Source organism: Marmota monax, unplaced genomic scaffold, assembly GCF_021218885.2.
Source record: "Marmota monax isolate L192 unplaced genomic scaffold, Marmota_monax_Labrador192_F-V1.1 WCK01_AAM20220418_F8-fsc01925, whole genome shotgun sequence".
NCBI lineage: Eukaryota > Metazoa > Chordata > Mammalia > Rodentia > Sciuridae > Marmota > Marmota monax.
Window position 1 is genome coordinate 2,277 of NW_026694028.1, and position 14,478 is coordinate 16,754.

Sequence of the window (14,478 nt, forward strand, 5' to 3'; positions counted from 1 at the left end):
TATCTTCATGATGTCCACTGTCAGCAGATTGACTGACATCTGGGTAGGCCACACCCAAGGGCACAGTAAGAGAAGGGGACACACACAAGGCACTTCCATGGAAGATTCTATCCTAAACAGGGCAAGGGGTTATATTACAAAGGAACAGGTGAGCGTAGGTCCACCCATGGGGCTGTAGGAAGACACACCCATGCACGAGACACCGTCCCTCGAACCCAAGAAGGGTGGGGAAAGCTCTGCCACATTTCCTCAGCACCCAGCCAGGGAGTCTGACTCAGTCACGTGCAAGATTGGTCTCCCACACTGAATAACTGATCCTGGGCATCTACTGCTGTAGCATTAGCAGACATAAATAAGACAGATATCATGGAAATGGCACTTTCAAAAGGTCTTGGCTTTTGTTGTTTCCATACCTTTCAGACCACACATTGCTGACAAAACCAGAGGCATAACCACAGAAGGTATACTCTATACACCTTGCCTTGTAAAAGACAACAGCCTGAAGTACCAGAGGGATCCCACTCTTGTGAGACATATGGAGAAAGCAGGAACCTCAGGTTATGACACAGTATTCTTTACCCTGAAACATACTAATCAAGGACAAAGAAGCAACAGGGAAACCGTACTACAAAGTCGAGTTGGAATTAAGCTCAAACTGTACTGCAAAGTCGAGTTGGAATTAAGCTCAATACTACTCAAGAGACTAATATTCCATTAATATCTTAATGTCATCAAGAGAAGGCAGTTCCCTAAGGAGGCACCCATATAAATGTGGAAGAGAAATATATCCAACAGATGCACAAAATGAAGTAGAAAAAAAGTCAAAGGACTGGCACTACCCTACTGTAAGTCTCATTGTAAAGCTACAATAACCAGGAAAAAAAAGGTACTGGAAAAATAAGAGTCAAATAGGTCAGTGGAATGAAATAGAAATTGTAGAAATACAACTACATTGTAGCTGGTCTATGGCAAAGAAACCAAAGAAAAACTGTGAAGAAAGATGGACTTTTCAGCAAATGATACTGAAACAACTAGACACTTACATAGAACAAAAGTCAATCTAGATCGGATATTAATAAAAAATAACTAAAAGAAAGACTTAAATGTAAAACACAAGAGGTTGGGAGGAGTAAGGGATGAATAGATATAGCACAGTAGAATTTCAAGTAATGAAAGTAATGAACTAATGGCAAATGCATGCCATTATGCATTTTTAATTTTTTTTTTAATTTTTTTTATTGGTTGTTCAAAACATTATAAAGCTCTTGACATATCATATTTCATACATTAGATTCAAGTTGGTTATGAACTCCCAATTTTACCCCAAATACAGATTGCAGAATCACATCGGTTACACATCCACATTTTTACATAATGCCCTATTAGTAACTGTTGTATTCTGCTACCTTTCCTATCCTCTACCATCCCCCCTCCCTCCCCTCCCATCTTCTCTCTCTACCCCATCCACTGTAATTCATATCTCTCCTTGTTTATTTTCCCATTCCCCTCACAACCTCTTATATGTAATTTTGTATAACAATGAGGGTCTCCCTCCATTACCATGCAATTTCCCTTTTCTCTCCCTTTCCATCCCACCTCATGTATCTGTTTAATGTTAATCTTTTCTTCCTGCTCTTCCTCCCTGCTCTGTTCTTAGTTGCTCTCATTATATCAAAGAAGACTTTTGGTATTTGTTTTTTAGGGATTGGCTAGCTTCACTAAGCATAATCTGCTCTAGTGCCATCCATTTCCCTGCAAATTCTATGATTTTGTCATTTTTTAGTGCTGCGTAATACTCCATGGTGTATAAATGCCACATTTTTTTTATCCATTCATCTATTGAAGGGCATCTGGGTTGGTTCCACAGTCTAGCAATTGTGAATTGTGCTGTTATGAACATCGATGTAGCAGTATCCCTGTAGTACGCTCTTTTAAGGTCTTCAGGGAAAAGTCCAAGAAGGGCAATAGCTGGGTCAAATGGTGGTTCCATTCCCAGCTTTCCCAGGAATCTCCATACTGCTTTCCAGATTGGCCGCACCAGTTTGCAGTCCCACCAGCAATGTACAAGAGTACCCTTTTCCCCACATCCTCTCCAGCACTTGTTGTTGTTTGACTTCATAATGGCTGTCAATCTTACTGGAGTGAGATGGTATCTTAGGGTGGTTTTGATTTGCATTTCTCTGACTGCTAGAGATGGTGAGCATTTTTTCATGTACTTGTTGATTGATTGTATGTCCTCCTCTGAGAAGTGTCTGTTCAGGTCTTTGGCCCATTTGTTGATTGGGTTATTTGTTTTCTTATTGTTTAATTTTTTGAGTTCTTTGTATACTGTGGATATTAGGGCTCTATCTGAAGTGTGAGGAGTAAAAATTTGTTCCCATGATGTAGGCTCCCTATTTACCTCTTTTATTGTTTCTCTTGCTGAGAGAAAACTTTTCAGTTTAATGCTTGTTACTAAGAGTGGACCTTGATGTAAACTGTGGACTGATGTATCAATAGTAAAATCATTGATTATAATAAATGTTCCACATTAGTGGGGTCTTGATAGTGGGATAGACTGTGCATGTGTGGGATCAGGGGGTGTATGGGGACTGTCTTTAATTTTCATTCCATTTTTTTTAAATTTAAACCTGTTTTGAAAAATAAAGTCTTATTTTTAAAGAATGAATACTTACCAAGTTTTCTTGTAAGAGAAGGGAATAGAGAGGCAGGGAGTAAATATTCTACCAAAGTCAAATCCCAAACAGATAGCAAGAACTGTTGTCAGTTATATGCTGTTGTTTAGTCAATATTAGGAAATGCGAAATTAGCAGTTGTTTAATGCAAGTATTGCTAGCTGGCTAGAGACTGCAGATACTGAGAGCGATGATAATCTAATTCCATTCACTGTAAGAATAAACAATCAGGAAAATGTGTGAACTCTACAGAGCTAGAGAAGTATAGGGGAAGAGAAAGTGATTAGCTCAGCTTTTTAAAATTAGCAGTGAATGAGAACTTTATTTTTTTAGTCTTGACTTTTAAAATAGCAAATTGAAAAATTTAAACACACCAAGTGGAAATTTTAAACACATTGAGATATTTAGTAGCATCATTTTCCTGTTCTTAAATATTCTTACCAAAAAAAGAAGAAGAAAGAGAAGGAATGTAGGGAGGAAAGAAAGAAAAACTAGGGTATTGTCAAGTGGGAGTGATAGGACAAGAGTATGTTTCATTTTATTTTAAATATATGATGAATTATAAAATTTTTTATTGGTTCTTTTTAATTATATATGACAGTAGAATTCATTTTTGATATAATTATACAATCATGGAACATACCTTGTTCTAGTTGGAGTCCCATTCTTATGGATATACATGATGGTGGGATTTACTCTGTTGTTTTCATATTTGTACATGGGAAACTATGTCAGATTCATTCCACTGTCTTTTACTTATCTCCCCTCCCATCCCTCCATTCCTCATTGTCCAAAGTACTGCATTTCTATTCTTCCACACACACCTCCTCCCCTTACTGTGGGTTAGATTCTACCTATCAGAGAAAGCATTCAACCTTTGGTTTTCTAGGACTGGTTTACTTCACTTAGCATGATAGTCTCCAAATACATCCATTTATAGGCAAATGTCATAGTCATTCTTCTTTATGGCTGAGTAATACTCTATTTTGTATACATACCACATTTTCTTTATCCATTCATCTGTTGAAGGGCACCTAGTTTGGTTCCATAGCTTAGTGATTGTGAATTGAGTTGCTATAAACATTGATATGGCTGCATCATGGTAGTATGCCAATTTTAACTTCTTTGGATATTTTTGAGGAGTGGGATAACTGGGTTAAATGGTGGTTCCATTCCTAGTCCTTGTAGAATCTCCATACTGTTTTCCAAAGTGGTTGCACCAATTTGCAGTCCAACCAGCAGTATAAGTGTAATTTCCCGTTCCCCACATCCTTGCCAATATTTATAGTTACTTGTTTTCTTGATAATTGTTATTCTAACTGAGTGAGATGGAATCTGTGGTTTTAATTTCCATTTCTTTAATTGCTAGATGTAGAACACTTTTTCATATATTTGTTGACCATTTATAATTCTTTTTCTGTGAGGTGTCTGTTCAGTTTCTTTGTCCATTTATTGATTGGATTATTTGGTTTTCTTTTGGTGTTACATTTTTTGAGTTCTTTATATGTCTTGAAAAGTAATGCTGTATCTGAGGTTTGGGTGGCACAATTTTCTCCCATTCTGTAGGCTCTCTCTTCATGTTCTTGATTGTTTCCTTTGCTGTGAAGAAGCTTTTCAGTTTGATGCCACCCCATTTATTGATTCTTGATTTTACTTCTGGCACTTTAGGGGTCTTATTAAGGAAGTCAGATCCTGTGCCGACATGTTGGAAATTTGGGCCTACCTTTTTTTCTAGTTTGTGCAGCATTTCTGGCCTAATATCTAGATCCTTGATCTACTGTGAGCTGAGTTTTGTACAGGGTGAGAGATGGGTTAAACTAATACAGGGAATCTTCAAGAAAGAAGACACATAATCCTCAGTCTTAAAGAATGAATAGGACTTCCACTGGTTATCTGGGTGAGAGGGGACCCCAAGTATGATGATTGCACACAAGACATTGTAAAGGAAAGCTCCTGGTGCAAGCCTAGTTAGCTACTGTTACTGGTCAGATATGTGGTGTCCTCCAAAAGCTCATGTGTGACATGAGAATGTTCAGATATGAAATGACTATTTATTTTGAGATCCTTAACCTAATCCTTGGGTTAATTCACTGATATGGATTAACTAGGTGGTAACTGTAGGCAGATAGGGTGTGGCTGGAGGAAGTAGGTCACTGAGGGTGTGACTTTGTGGGTTTTGTCCTTGGTGAGCACAGCCCTCTCTGTTTCCTGTTTACTATGTCTTGAGTGCTTTCTTCTGACAAGTTCTTCTGCATGATGTTCTGCCTCAGCTCAGGGCCCAGAGCAATGGAGTCAGCCATCTATGGACTGAAACCTGTAAAACCATGAGCCCTAAATAAGCTTTTTCTCCTCAGTGATGTTTTGTCAGATCTTTTGTTCACAAAAATGAAATCAAAGATGACTAAAACTACTGGGATGGTGCAAGAGGTTGTGCAGTTCGAACACTAATCATTAATACTGATGTTAATATTTAGTTTCTAGTTATTATCTTTAGGACAAGAGAATCTAGCTTTTGGGCAGAATATTACCATAAAACTTTTTTAAGAGGTAATAGTAGTTCTTTCTCAACGATGCTTCATGTTCTCCCTGATTTAGGCAGAACAGCTTTACTAAAAGATTGCCTGATTCTAGCAGAAGTGTTATCTCACTGTTTTTGCTTTGTAACTTTATATGTGCAAGGAATATTATTACTCATGGCTCTCGGTAGTGGTATTATATGAGATTCAGTTGTTAGTAAGTATTATAACATTGGAAAAAGTAAATAAAACTAAACATTTGATGTGAGAATCTTTTGTAAATTTAAAGGCCTAAGTTCTTGGTTTCACATTCCCTTGGAACAAAGGTTAAAGTCACTACCATCTCCAAAAATATATAAAATATATTTTATTGAGTGAAATATATATGCTTAGTTTGAGGGACAGATGATCATGAAATCATCTTTTTTGAAAACTGTAGGAAGTGAGATTCAGAAAAATGCCAAGTTTGTTTGTAGTTATTTCTACTTTTCTTACCTTTGAATATTATGCAGCATACTTTGTAAGAAGCTGGGCTATATTTGAGAACTACAATCCTTATTCCTAAAATCTTGATAAATATTTGTTCCAGAAAACCAGGCACCATGCATCCCTATTTCTGGAGATAAAAAACCTCTTTATCAGTGGCTTTGGTAATTTATGTGTGTTTTTCCATAAATCAACTAATTTTCCAAGTAAAAGCCTTTGATACATTTTACCTTGTATGGTATGGACAAAATGAAAGCCCAGAGGCTGAATCATAGATATAAATCATTGCAATGTATTCTCAAAGATAAAAGTGTGACTTCCTCTCAATTTTGTCTAGTGTTTCAATCACACCTGTTAATAGGGACACCTAAAGCCCTCCCACAATTGGCTTGCCTCTACACAGGGATCCTAGGCAGCTATTTTATTCAGCTTTTTAGCTGCTGTGACCTAAGGATGCAACCAGCACAATTGTAGAGAAGGAAAAGTTAATATTTGAGAGCTCACAGTTTCAGAGGTCAACAGAGGGGCTCCATCCCTCTGGGCTCGAGGTGAGGCAGGACACCACGGCTGGAGAGTGTGGCAGAGGAAAGCAGCTAACATCACCATGATCAGGAAGTAGAGAAAGAAACTCCAAGTACCAGATACAAATATGTACCTCAAAGCCACGGCCCGATTCCCATCTCCTCCAGCCACACCCTTCCACTTCAGTTAATCCCACCGGGGATCAATTCACTGATTAGGCTAAGGCTGAAACCCAATTATTTCTTCTCCAAACATTCTTGCATTGTCTCACATGTGAGCTTTCAGGGGACACTACATCTAAATAATAACAGCAGCACACCTCTATAGATGCCCTCCAATTTACGTGGTGGTGATAACCCTTTCTATCTTGTTTTCCTGGTTCTTAGTATTTTGCATCGTCCACCACATTTCAAGAGAAAAAAAAAAGTGGAAAATAGAAAACTTGCCTGATTGATGGAAGCAATAATTGAAACTGCTTTACCACAAGTTTGCCTAACCTGTTCTGTTGATTTTGTACATAAGCAAAATTCCCATGCCCTAATCATACCTATCTGCTCCAGCATTCCCCGATTCTTAGGTTATATAGCAAAGAAAGAATCCGCAGCAATTCAATGTTTGCAAAACATTCATTTCTCCTTGTTCTGGAATAAATGTGCCAAGTTGAATCAAGTTTTAATTAAATCATATGTAGTCATAGAGCAAAGAAATCAAAGTTAACATGGAGTGGATCATATATTTTAAAAACTATATTATGAGTATAATTTTCTCATAATATAGTTTTTTATAATAAATAAATATAGATTTGGATGGTTACATGTTAGAATGTAAAGAAAAGAGGTTGAAGGCTTGGTGTGATGGCACATGCCTGTAATCGCAGGGCCTCTGGAGGCTGTGAGACCCTGTGCATAAATAAAATACAAAATAGGGCGGAGGATGTGGTTCAGTGGTCCAGTGACCTGAGTTCAAGCCCTGGTACCTGACCCCCCCCCCCCGCCCTCCAAAAAAAGAGGTTGAGTAAAGAATTGGAAGCAAGTTTTTCTAAAAACTTGGGTGTTATACATTGTAGCTCTTTATATGATTCAAGTATACTCAAAACATGGGATTAGATATTGTGTTCGGAAAAAATTGGTGGAGGTAGAAGTAAGCTTTTAAAGAATGCAACTGCTTAGATTTATAAACTAGATAACTAGCAACATCTAGTGGTCATTTCCATATTTACAACTCCGTTACAAGCCAAAAGGATTAGGAGGATTTTGAGTTAAATAATAATAATAATAATGATATAACTCAGAAAACTAAAATTAAACATTAGTTTAATGTATATATAATGTAAACACAGACATCACACAAACCATTATTTTCAGCATTTGGTTTCAGTTTATGATTAATACAATTTGATATATTGAATAAAGTTTATTTAAGAAATGTTCAGTTGCTTTGCTTATCATAGAAGGATTATGATTTTGCTATACCCAGGGTCAGGGCTTTGCAAGAATTTAGAAATGGGAATTCATCAAATTAAAAAGCTTATGCACAGCAAAGGAAACAATTAACAGAATGAAGAGACATTCTACAGAATGGGAGAAAAATATTTGTCACGTACTCTTCTGACACAGAGTTAATATTCCAAATACATAAAGAATTCAAAAATTTTAACATCTCAATACCGAATAATCCAATAAATAGGAAAATGAATTTAACATGAGTCAAAATAAGTAGAAATAGCTAACAATTATATGAAAATGTGTTCAACATTATTAGCAATTAAGGAAACGAAAAACAAAACTACATTGAGAGTTCATCTTATTCTAGTCAGAATGGCTATCATTAAAAATAATAATTGCTGGTGAAGCCATAGGGAAAAACAAACTTTTACACATGGTTTGTGGGAATGAAAATTAGCACAGTCATTAAGGAAATCAGTATGGAAGTTCTTCAAAAATCCTAAAATGGAGTTACTATATGATCTAGCTATACCACTCCTTGGTATATACTTGAAGGGATTAGAGTTGGCATACTGTAAGGCTTTCTCTGTACTTTTGACTTTACTGCAAAATTAACAGTAACAAAGTTATAGAATAATTTATAAGTCCTTTGGGTAAAGACGGAGGAGAGGGATAGCTCAGTCAAATGGTGATTTCATTCCCAGTTTTCCAAGGAATCTCCATACTGTTTTCCACATTGGCCACACCAATTTGCAGTCCCACCAGCAATGTATGATTGTACCTTTTTCCCCACATCCTCGACAACACTTATTGTTGTTTGTATTCATAATAGCTGCCATTCTGACTGGAGTGAGATGAAATCTTAGAGTAGTTTTGATTTGCATTTCTCTAAATGCTAGAGATGTTGAACATTTTTTCATATATTTGTTGATTAATTGTATATCATCTTCTGAGATGTGCCTGTTCAGTTCCCAGGCCCATATATTGATTGGGTTATTTGGTTTTTTTTGGTGTTAAGACTTTTGAGTTCTTTATATATCCTAGAGATTAGTGCTTTATCTTATGTGCTTGTGGTAAAAAGGTGCTCCCCTTCTGTAGGCTCTCTGTTCACCTCAAAGATTGTGTCTTTTGCCGAGAAGAAACTTTTTAGTTTGAGTACATCCCATTTATTGATTCTTGATTTTAATTCTTGCAATATAGGAGTCTTATTAAGGAAGTTGGAGCCTAATCCAACATGATGAAGATTTGGGACTACTTTTTCTTCCATTAGGTGCAGGGTCTCTGGTTTAATTCCTAGGTTCTTGATCCACTGTGAGTTGTGTTTTGTGCATGGTAAGGGATATGGGCTTAATTTCATTTTGTTGCATATGTTTTTCTAGTTTTCCCAGCACCATTTGTTGAAGAGCCTTTTTTTTTTCTCCAATGTATGTTTTTGGTGCCTGTAAGATAACTGTACTTACTGGGTTTGTCTCTGTGTCCTCTATTCTGTACCATTGATCTACAAGGTTATTTTGCAGCCAATACTATGCTGTTTCTGTTACTATTGCTCTGCAGTACAGTTTAAGATCTGGTATAGTGATGCCACTTGCTTCACTTTTCTTGCTAAGGATTGCTTTAGCTATTCTGGGTTTTTTATTTTTCCAGATGAATTTCATGACTGCTTTTTCTATTTCTATGAGGAATGTCATTGGGATTTTGATACAATTGCATTAAATCTGTATAGTGCTTTTGGTAGTATGGTTCATTTTGACAATATTAATTCTGCCTATCCAAGAGCAAGGGAAATTTTTCCATCTTCTAAGGTCTTTTTCAATTTTTTTTGTAGTGTTCTGTAGTTTTCATTGTAGAGGTCTTTCACCTCTTTCACTAAGTGAGGTTTTTTCTTTTTTTATTATTAGTTGCTCAAGACAATACAATGATCTTGACATATCATATATTTGATTCAAATAGGGTATGAATTCTCATTTTTCCACATTAATCAGTATGTAGTAAACTTATCTCTTCTGACTAACTTTGTTTTGTTTTGAAGTCTGCTTTGTCAGATATGAGTGGAGATAATCCTGCTTGCTTTGGGGTTCCATTTGCATGGAATGACATTTTTCATCCTTTTAATCTTCCTATGTTTTTGCTGGCTAAGTGTTTCTTGCAGGCAACAAACAATAGGATCTTGGTTTTTGATCCCTTTTGCCAGCCTGAGTTTTTAATTAGAGAACTAAGACCATTTACATGCAGAGTTAGCATAGAAAGTACATATTGATTGCCGTCTTTTTGTTTTATTTCTAATGTTTGAGACTTTCCTAATTCTCACTTGAATATTTACTCTTCTAGTGAGGTTTGTTCTTTCTCATGTTTTCGTGGTTGTGTTTCTCTTCCTCTTCTGAGTATGGGATTGCTTCAAGTATATTCAGCAATGCTGGCTTTATAGTCATGAATTCCTTTAGTTTATACTCATCTTGGTAGGTCTTTATTTCTTCTTTGAAGCCAAAGGAAAGCTTGTCTGGATATAGTAATTTCTATTAGTAGCTGTTTTTTTCTAGGCTTAAAATATATCATTTTATATCTTCCTGAACTTCAGAGTGTCTACTGAGAAATCTGTTATTATTTTGATGGTTTTACTTTTATACATGACTTGGTTTTCTTTCTTGCAGATTTTAACATTCTTCCTTTGTACTATTTCTGTTATTTTAGCTAAAATATGTTCCACTTGTTTTGGGGTAACCAAGATGAAATTCCCCTGGAAGATTTGTTTGACTGGGATTTCCTCTTGCTTGGGACTTTTCTCAGGGCTTATCTGTTTTCCACTGATCTATCATTGAGTTGATACAGTCTCACATTAAAGAAATCAAACTTTGAGGGGATTGTGTGTTTACAGAACAAAACAGAAGAGGCAAGATATTTCAAATTAAATGATTTACGCTGTTAGTTTCACAGAAGGAATTTTTCATCTCTGATAGTGTGCTTTTTTATTTTCATCATTTTCATTTATTCTTTTAAAATAATTTTCTTCTCACTGATAAAATCTTCTGTCTTTTCATACATATTTTAAACCTAGTCATCTAGATGCTTTAACATACTTATCAAAGATATTTATAGTAATTTGACTGATAGTTCTATACATATAGATGCCTATACCATCTCTGTATCTCTATTACTTTATCTCTTTACAACTGATAGCTATTCTTATTGTTTTTTGAGTGTGCCTAATAGAATTTGAGTAAATGTTAGAATTATGTATAAAGTGTAGTTAACAACTGACAGCAGTTTTATATCCTCTTGTTAGTATGCATCTTTGTCTTTGGATTATTAATGTATGAATTTGAATTAACTTTATTTAACAAAGTTTGGTTTTGATGTTTCTATAGTTATCATCGGTGCACCAAAGAATTCAAATCCATCTAGCTGTGAACTGCTCCTTCTTCCTGTGCTTAGTGTAAAGCCTGGAGTGCTGGCATGCTTTTGCAGAATTTAGTAGTGACCAAATTACAGTAAGCCTTACATACACTCTATTCCTCAGTCCACAATAAGCTATTCTTTGCACAGTAGGTCTGCAGCTCCTGGTGGGTGATGGACACAATTCTCTATTCTGTGCAAATTTCATTTATTCAAATTTCTCTGTGCCTGGGGCTGAAGTGGGGAGAATGTTCACTATTCTTACCTCTTCCTGTCGTGGCAGAGGAAATTTGCCCTTTGTGGTCTTGCATAGGGCTGAGTTGACCACCTCTCACCAGCAGCAGTAGTCTTTTTACTAGAAGTGTAGGGTTTTGGATGTGAGGAGATTGTGCCCCTCTCACAATGGCCAAAAGTTTTTGCTTTTTTTTTTATCCCCCCAGCAGCAACCAAACTTTTCTTGGGAAAAGAAATAAAACTTCTGCTCTCCTGCAGCAACAGGGTTTTTGCTTTATATGAGAGAATGGTCCAGATATTCTTTCTGTCTCTTTCTGTCAGCCAAACATCACCTGCATATCTTACTATGGAGGGAACACTGCAGGTCTACTGTACAATCATTTTCATGAGCTACAGGATGAAGTTCAAGGAAAAGAGCTGCTGAGTGGTGTGTACTCCCATTATGCTGGGACTCCCAGGGATTCTGCATTGTTAAGTTAGCAACAACTCTCCAACACTAGAGCTGATCATATAGTGTGTGATCAGCACATGTAGTCTTAGAAGCTTCATGCACATAATTCCAATTTGGGGAGGATTCAGCTTAAGTAAGTACAATATGCAAATACAGCAATTTGAGAATATTTTGAGATCTTGATTAATTCAGAACAAATGGCACACTATTTTACTGATAGATATAGTTAAACACAATCACTCTGAAGATCTAAAAGTGAATTTCTATACTTGTCCAGATCTCTATCATATTTTACCACTCTCAGTTATCAGTATTATTCATGATCCATAACGTGACCTCTGATTTTGAGCAGTAATGTAATAGGAAAATAAAGCAAACATTATAAAGAATCCACTGAATCACAAATATAGATCTTCTTGCAGATGATTTCTGTAAAGCCAACCTCCATTGAAGCTGAGTAGGTGGGGTGCTTTAAGGAAAAGATAAAATCAACACAAAATGATTAAACATAAAAAATATAGATGTTTTCATCACTACGCTACTTCCCCAACTCTTGTATAACTTTTTGAGAAACTGACATGATTATATATCAGTTTGAATTCCCACCATTAGTTGTGGATTCTGATTTCTACAACACTTGCCATTACCTCTTTTATAATAATCATCTTAGAGTGTGTGGAGTATTATCTCCTGAGATTTTAATTTGCGTTTCTCTGATGGCTAATGATTTTCTTTTCATTCATTGAGTGGCACATACATAACTAATTTTGAGAAATATCTATGGATACTTTGCCTTTTTGGAAAAAGAGTTATCCTTTTATTATTGAGTTTCTTTCATCTACTTTTATTTGTTTTAATTAATTATACATGACAGTAGAATGCATTTTGACCTATAATATATAAATGGTGTATAACTTCTCATTCTTCTGGTTGTACATGATGTAAAATTGTGTAATCATATATGTACATAGAGTAATAATATCTGATTCATTCTACTGTCCTTCCTACTCCCATACCCCTCTCCTTCCTATTTCCATGCCCCTCTCCTTCCTCCCCCACTTCACTCCCTTCTGCCCAATTCAAAGTACCTCTATGTTTTACTAGCCACCCACCCACTCAATTGTGAATTAGCATCATATCAGAGAAAACATTGGCCTTTGTTTTTCTTGGGGGATTGGTTTATTTAGCTTAGCTGATATTCTCCAAATCCATCCATTTATCTGCAAATGCCATCATTTCATTCTTCTTTAAGGCTGAGTAATATTCCATTGTGTGTGTGTGTATGTATGCATTTGTGTGTGTGTATATATGTATCACATTTTCTTCATATATTCATTTATTGAAGGGCATCAAGGTTGGTTCCATAGTTTGGCTATTGTGAATTGAGCTGCTATAAACTTTGATGAGGCTGTGCCACTGTAGTGTGCTAATTTTAAGTCCTTTGGGTATAAATGGAGGAGTGGGTAACTGGGTCAAATGGTGGGCCATTCCAAGTTTTCTGAGGAATCTTCATACTGCTTTTCATAGTGGTTGCATGAATTTGCAGTACCACCAGCAATGTACTGCATATAATCAGCAATGTACTTTGTACATTTCCCCCAAAATCTTTGCCAACATCTATTGTTGCTTGAGTTCTTGATAATTGCCATTCTGACTGGAGTAAGATGAAATCTTAATGTAGTTTTGATTTGCATTTCTCTAATTGCCAGAAATTTGAACATGTTTCCATGTATTTGTTGATTGGTTGTATTTCTTCTTCTGTGAAGTGTCTGTTGAGTTCCTTAGCCAACTTATTGATTGGGTTTTTTGGGGTTTTGATGTTAATATTTTTGAGTTCTTTTTATATCTTGGAGATCAATGCTGTGTCTGTGGTGCATGTAGTAAAGATCTTCTCTCGTTCTGTAGACTCTTTCTTCACATTATTGATTGTTCCCTTTGCTGTGAAGAAGCTTTTTAGCTTGATTTTATCCCGCTTATTGATTCTTGATTTTACTTCTTGTGCTTTAGGGGTTTTGTTAGGAAAGTGATTTTAAAACAAATGTGGAGTGTTTTCAAGTGTGGAGTCAGCTTGGAGTACAACTGCCAAAAATTATTAAAAGTAACAAAGGCAGTAGAGCAGATAAGATCTACTGATAATCAGAGGATAACTGAACACACAAAAACAAAGACAGCAGTCTTGGTGTGATCCGTGAAAGATCCAAAAGGCTTATCATGGCATTTAAATAATCCTAGCGTGAAGACATGTCATCCATCATCTCATCCCTGAGGCATTGGTAAAAGAAAGGCATATTATTCTTTATAAAATAATGCCTCTATGCAATGGATATTTCAGACAGAGAAGATGGTGAAAACCTGAGTTGTCCAACAGAACATGGAAGCATTTCCTGCAAAACAAAGATAAGTAAAGGCAGAATACAATGGAGTGCTGTTGGGACAATTATGTCAGGGCTCACAGCACAACATCCTCAATGTGGCACCTTGGGAATTGATAAAAAATGCAGAAGCAAAAGTCCACTCTCTCTGGGCTGGGACCGTAGCTCAGTGGTAGAGCACCTGCCTCGCATGTGTGAGGCCCTGGGTTCGATCCTCAGCACCACATAAAAATAAATAATTAACGATATTGTGTCCATCTACAACTAAAAAAATAAAATAAAATAAAAATAAAAAGTTCACTCTGACTTTCCACATTTTTCCCTTTGAGAGCTGGACATGGAGGGGTTTTCTGACCCACCTCACTTGAAAGTAGGTCATAAGATTCT